Raw genomic sequence first — 7175 nt, 5'->3', positions numbered from 1 at the left:
TATTTTCATTTGTTTGGGTATGCATATCATTTTAAAGTTGTGGTGGATAAATTATATTCAACTCAAACATTAAGTTAGAATTTCATGTTTCTTAAATTAATAAGCTCAGGTAACCTAGCCTAGGGTTTTATTCTTATTCTTTCATGTTTTTAAAAATTTTGCATCATTGTGCTAATATAAGGTATTATACTCTTCAATTTAGATTTCCATCTTTTAGGTAGAATTTCTGCATATATTTTGCTTTCAAATCTGTGATATGGGGGATTATAGCTTAGGGTAGCACAAATTGCATTCATAAGCAAATTCTCGTAGACTTTGGTAAACAAATGAAGGTATGTTTAAATGTAAGGTGCAAAGTTGATGGATGTCTTGACTTTAGAATGTATGATTTTGTTGAATTTTGAACTAACCCTTATTTATATATGACATATAATTTGAATAGGCTGGTCGCTCGTGTGAATTCTTCCAATGAAAAGATACTGAGATGTGTGACTATGCGAAATGAGTGTTGGATCGTCTGCAACACAAGGATGTGAGGCTGAACAAAGAGGATGCAGAACTGAAGGCCAAGCTAGAGATTGAAGCAGTTCGATATGACATGCATGTGAAAGTTTCGAAGACAAATAGTCAACTTTTGGCATTTTCTTGGATTTTTTTTGTTGTCTTTGTAGGTGTGTTTTGGGGCAACTATTATGGTACATGTAATGGACATTTTTCCTACAAACAACTACCATGAAAAAAAAATATCTTGTCTTTTGTTCTTAAATATGTTTGCTTGGAATGGCAAGTGGGTTTGTAACCTTCTAATGACGAGTGTGTTTGGAATGACAATTGGGTTTGTAACTTTATAATTAATAGTGTATTCGTAAACGTGTAATGAATATATAAGGCATAGATTTACATCATGGTATGTTCATGGAGTATGTTATTGTATGAAACAACAAATTGGTAGCATTAATAGGAATTCGGCTGGTAGCATATGGTAGTTCATGGTGGCATTTTGGTGAGGGTTGTAAGTTGATAGTGGCATTTTAACAATTACTGGTAGTTTATGGGGGAAAAAATGTAATTACTCCATAGCATTATATAGCATGTAATTTGGTATTGGTGATTGTAAATCGATTCATTCTTCCCTGTAAATTCAGCAACTTGCTCTCAAACAATTACAATAGTTGTATAAAAATCACAAGACATATAAATCAATCAACAAACCTAAGCAGGATTTTAAGAAAAATAAAAAAGTGTCATTTCCAAACACCACATATAAATCAATCAACAAATAGCTCATTTCCAAAAACAATCAACACCAAGAAATGGTCCTCCCAAAAACCCATCAAGTCCATACCTACAACAATAACAACAACAAAAGTTCCTTCATAAACACAATCAACAAATAGCTCATTTCCAAACATAACCAACACCAAGAAATAGTTATCCCAAAAACCCATCAAGTACATACCTACAACAACAACAAATAATTCCTTCATAACACAATCAACAAATAGCTCATTTCCAAACACAGCCAACACCAACAAATGGTCCTCCCAAAAACCCATCAAGTCCATACCTACAACAACAACAACAAATAGTTCCTTCATAAGCACAATCAATAAATAGCTAATTTTCAAACACAACCAACACCAAGAAATGGTCCTCTCAAAAACCCATCAAGTCTATTACCTACAACAACAACAACAACAAATAGTTCCTTCATAAACACAACCAACAACAACAAATTGTATCCAACAACATTGTACAACACCAAACCAACATAGTCCATAATTACAACAAGTAAATAACAACAAAAGTTACATCATAAACACAACCAACAACATAAATTGTCACTTCAAATGTTACTTCATAAACACAACAACCACCAAAATTTGTCACTTTATACTTCCAACAACAAACAACACCAAAATAGAGGTAATTACTATTTTCCAACAAACTGAAACATCAACCAAACACAGTTTCCAAAAGCCCATCAAGGCTGCCATATTGGTCTTTTTCCTTTGTTTTTAGCTTCCATTCGCTGTAGACATTTCTCCATTGTTGGTACCACAACTCTTGTTGACATCCTTGCTGGTTCTCGAATGACAACTCCGGATGCCCTGATCAGTTCCCGAGTGACAACTACTGGTGCAGTTGCTGGTTGACCAGCATCATTTGTGAGGTCAACAGTTGGTATCTCTTTGTTGGGATTGGGCTCCTTAAATGTTGCCAACAACCTACCAGACCTCCTGGTAGATTCTGCAGCACCAGATTTAAGGTCTAATGTCTTCTGTCTAACACGGGCAGTTGTGGGCTTCCCTGCCTGTGCAAGCCATGATGAGTTAGTAATTCAAAGCCTATTTACCTCCAGGGGTATATGTGTAAAGTTGTATTTACTTACAGCTGTTTGGTTTCCTTCAGCACCAATCCTTTGTGCCCATCACCCCTAAAGTTCATATACTTATGTCTCATACATATGCGATGCGGGACCCTTGGTAGCACTGCCTTGAAAGTTGAAATCAAACCCCAGACACAAAACAACATAAGACAAATAATTAAAAAAAAAAAAAAAAACAACAGAGTTAACTCCAACCACGAATGTCAATGCACAAGTGAAAATGTATGTAGAAAAAACAATAATTTAATATTCAAACTAAGTAAACAAACATACCTTATGCCTGTCTGAGATGAATGTCCACCCGTTAGATCCATTTGGACCAAGGTCAGCCACTAATGTCTCTAGAAACCTACTCCAACTATCCTTCATTTCAGCTTCAACTACAACCATTGCAATGGGATAAATGTTGTCATTCGGATCTCTCCCAACAGCAGCCAATAGTTGCCCCCCATAACGTTCCTTAAGAAAGCAGCCATTAACACCTATCGCATGCCAATAAGCCTGTCTAAAACAGTCATTGCATGCTACAAAAGACATATACAACCGTAGAAAAGTAGGTGGGACATCTAAAGTAGGCCTTTCAACTTTCATCAACATTGTACTCCCTCTATTCGTTTGCCTCACAGTTGCACAATAATCTCATAACCACTTGTATTGCTATTGGTGCTTACCTTCTATCTGTTCTTTAGCCTTCTCCTTAGCCCTATATAGTTGTCTAAAACTGACTTTCACATTCCATCTCCTTTTTACATCCTCACAGAGAGCTGCAAGTAGATAGTGTGTTTGTGTCTTGAATTTGTAGACCATCCTACCTGCAATCCACCTAGAATTTACAATCAAAAACTTGTAACATCTTGTACACTGGTGGTTAGGGTTCAGTGACTTAAGCATAAAAGTCATCTCACCCGGTACCAATGAACCATAAACTCTCCAAGGACAACCCATGACCCTATTCCTACAAACTCCAATCACCTGGTCCCTATCATTTTTTGTGAATAATACATCCTTCCCCCTAAAATTGTATTCCCTCACAGCTTTCCTGAGCTGAACTGTCGACTCAAATGACATGCCCACATCTAAATGCGGGTCTTCCATGCCTACATCTTCAAACTGAGAAGTCCTAGTAACATACTGAGCCCCACTAATCGCCTCATACTCCTCATCACTTTTAGGAGGAGTTACCAAAATATCATTTCTGACCAACTTAGAGGATACCTCATCCTCTTCATCGTCATCCAATAATCGTCCATCCGAAGTAGTTAAACCGCTTGAGCCACCAACATGAGTGGTCTTTGATTGAGCTGCCTCCTCATGGGCACCCTCCTCATCACCACCATCTCCATCACTCTCACCGCTATCTCCATCATTCTCACCACCAGCCTCCTCATGAAAATCAATAAAATAATGCCAATCATCTCTAAATGTGGAAGTCTCATCTCCACGGGTTGATGTACTAGCTATTGGTTCATCAACAGTATCACATGCATCGTCATCATCACTCATCACTAACTTCCAATATGGGTCATTTAAAACCTTCCTCCTCCTTTCCTCATATCCACTATTCTCACCATCTTCACCCTCACCCTCATTTGGGCCTACTTCATCACCATAATTTGCAAAAGAAACCGTGTACAACACAACAAATTTTTTACCTAAAAAGACATCAGCCATTTTAACGACATCCTTGTCAGATGTTAATAGAACCAACCCATTATCTAATTCTTTATAGGGTTCACGATAGTAAACCAAGTCACCTGGTCGGTATCCAAACTTTTTACCTACTGTTTTGATCTCAATTAAAGACAAGCAATTCAGGTCACAAGAATCTTCGTACAACCCTATATTTCCTCCAACATACATGCACCTATGTTGCCGATCAAACCGGCCCCTATCATGAACCCTAAAAATCACATCATTGTTTGCCATTGTATATGTCGATTGCTTGACTCTGCACATATAACATATTAATTAATATGAGTATTTGTGCATAAATAATTGTGTATGAGTAACAGTATTTAACCAAAAATAGAGAAATAATAAAGATTTGAAGAACAAATCAAATTTTGCTGAGAATCAGATAACAAACAAATCAACTTGCTATGTACAGATTCATTCACCAAGTTTTTGAGACAAACTTGAATTCATGTTTGTGTTAATTTAAGTTTTTAAGTTTTTGATTTTTTGTTGTTAGGGCTAACTAGCACTACATATGGTTACCTATTAGCTACATATGAAAATATCATTGTGTTATCAAACCCTAGATTAGATGTATTTTTCTTAACTATACATTATGACTTTCAAATAATGTTCATAGCAGTTGTTTGAAAATTGGAAAGGACATAGATTTTGAGAAGAAATGAGAAATTTTGGACATCAAAATAAGCAGTTGAAGATAGGGAGCTAGTTTAGAGTACTAAATATCTATTTCATATAAAATTCCTCTAACTACTTTTATCTTCCCACAATCTCTAGAAAACTCAACACCTAGAATTTTAAAAATTCTGATATGGTCCACAGTCCATTGTTAGTCATTTTGTGGGATTTAAAATTTATTTCTTCAAACAACAATAATCACTTGTTTATTTGAGGATGATGTCATCCTTTAAAGCTGCATACTTATATATAACTCCAGGTCTAGTATACATATATTTCTGGAAAAGTAAAAAAGTCAGTCAAATATACTTTCATGGGGGATTTAACTGCATATCACATGCATCTCAACATAATGGCAGTACTTGTAAAGAGTGTGTGTGAGAGAGAGAGAGAGAGAGAGAGAGAGAAGGGGATTAAGGATCAATCCCCTTCATAGCAGTTTTCAACTTTATTTGACAACAGTTGGTGTACTGGTAAATGTCGCATGTCAATTTATAAGTGAATTATAATAAAATTTGTAGTATCCTAACACGACACTCATAAAGGAAAACTAATTACCTCCTACTGTAACATAAACTGCATTAGCTCAAGAATTAAACAGTCTGAATATGGAATCTTTTTAGAAGGTTTTAGTGAGATTCAATTGAAATTGGAAACAGCTTATGAGTCAAGCCCATAAATCCATGATAAAGGAAAATTTTGTCCCCAATAGATTTTCTTCTTCCCTTTTTGTTTTTAATGCATTTTCTACTTAAAACATAATGACATATCTATGTTTTATTGTTCCTTTCTTCCTTTTCTTATACATAAAAAATGCTATAGGTTTATTTTCAACATTACGGTATATCAGTTTTTGTGGGTGTTTCTTTTCTTCGGGTGTGATTCTTTTATGTGGGTGTTTCTTTTCTTCGGTTGTGATATATATATATATATTTTTTTGTGGGTGTTTCTTTTCTTTGGGTGTTTCTCCCGAATCCATAGACATTCGGGACCACTTAAGAGAAAAAAATACAAACAAACAAAGGGGACCACCGACAACCATGCGGGACCACTACAGAAAAAAAAATCAGGCGAGACCACTACATGAAAAAAAATCCCAAAAGCTTTAACAATCAACAAACCCATCGACTTTATCACACCAAGAAAAAAACACATTTTTATTTTAATGAAAGAGTGAATTCGGACGATACTTGAAACAAGTGCAACTTTAGTGCGAATCTAGGTTTGTTCTGACTTTTTAGTGCGAATCCACCGTTCGTCACGTTCAAAGTGCAAATCTTTGGTGCTAGAAGATTTCTCGGGTTTCTGAGTGTAGAAGGCGGGGTTTTTTTTTTCCAAGTATGTAGAAGACGAGTTGTGTGGCCCAATGGGTGCTTAGGGTAATTCTTCACGGGGCATTTCAAACATTTTGGATGATAAAGTAAGGGCATATGCTTAATTCAACAGGGGTGTATTTTCAAATTCTGACAGTTTTATTACTGAGGGTATTTTTTGTCTTTTCAAAACCGCAACTGAGGGCAAAATGGGCATGAAAAAATGCTTAGAAGGCATGTAACCCGCACATGAGCTGTTGATCGTTGGACTTAACACCTCTGACTGACGGAATGGGGAAAGACGAGTAACTTTGGTAGTTGAATGCTCTATTTTGGTCAAGTTGGTAGTTCATGGGGGATTTCTGCAAAAATTAGTAATTCATGGGGGGAAAATGTAGTTATCCCAAAAGGATTGAAGATATAGTGTAATGAGCATACCTTGATGTTTTGAGAATTTGAATTAGCAAGTGAATACAAGTATAAAGCACAAGAGAAATCGGAGAGCCAAGGAAGATTTTGAAAAAAAAAAAAATCAAGCCAAACAAGTGCCAAAAGAAGAAACAGCTGCAAAATTTAACAATTCCCGACACGTGTCTGGACAGAGGGAACACGTGTCCGAACATGCGTTCAATAGTGAATTTACTAACACTTGTGTTCGGACACAGGTCAGGGCTGTCCGGACAAAGCTCAAAAATAAAATAAAATAAAATAATTCTGGCAGAAAATCAGTGTAAATTTTTTATTTTCCAATGTGAGCTTCCAAAATACGCATGTATTTAAAACTGAGAAAACAATCAAATAGCAACTAAAAAATATCTAAAAATATAAATGAGAGTTAAGTAATCATGAGCAAATTTTTTCTAAAAAAAAACAAAAAAATAGAAAATTTACTCAACTCATGCCATGCGTGTAATGTATGAAAGCTTAGCCAATAAGATAAAAAGATCACAAATTGGGTTATAACACCGAAATTTCCTATAAAAAAAAAAAAAAAAAAAAAAAAAAAAAAAAAAGAAGAAGAAGAAGAAGAAGAAGAAGAAGAAGTTTTTATCAGTCTAAAGTCAAACCTTATCTTACTAGGGCCTAGTCACTCTCATTTG

This window comes from Alnus glutinosa, chromosome 13 (assembly GCF_958979055.1).
Source record: "Alnus glutinosa chromosome 13, dhAlnGlut1.1, whole genome shotgun sequence".
NCBI classification, from domain to species: domain Eukaryota; kingdom Viridiplantae; phylum Streptophyta; class Magnoliopsida; order Fagales; family Betulaceae; genus Alnus; species Alnus glutinosa.
Note: the sequence above shows the minus strand (reverse complement) of the source record.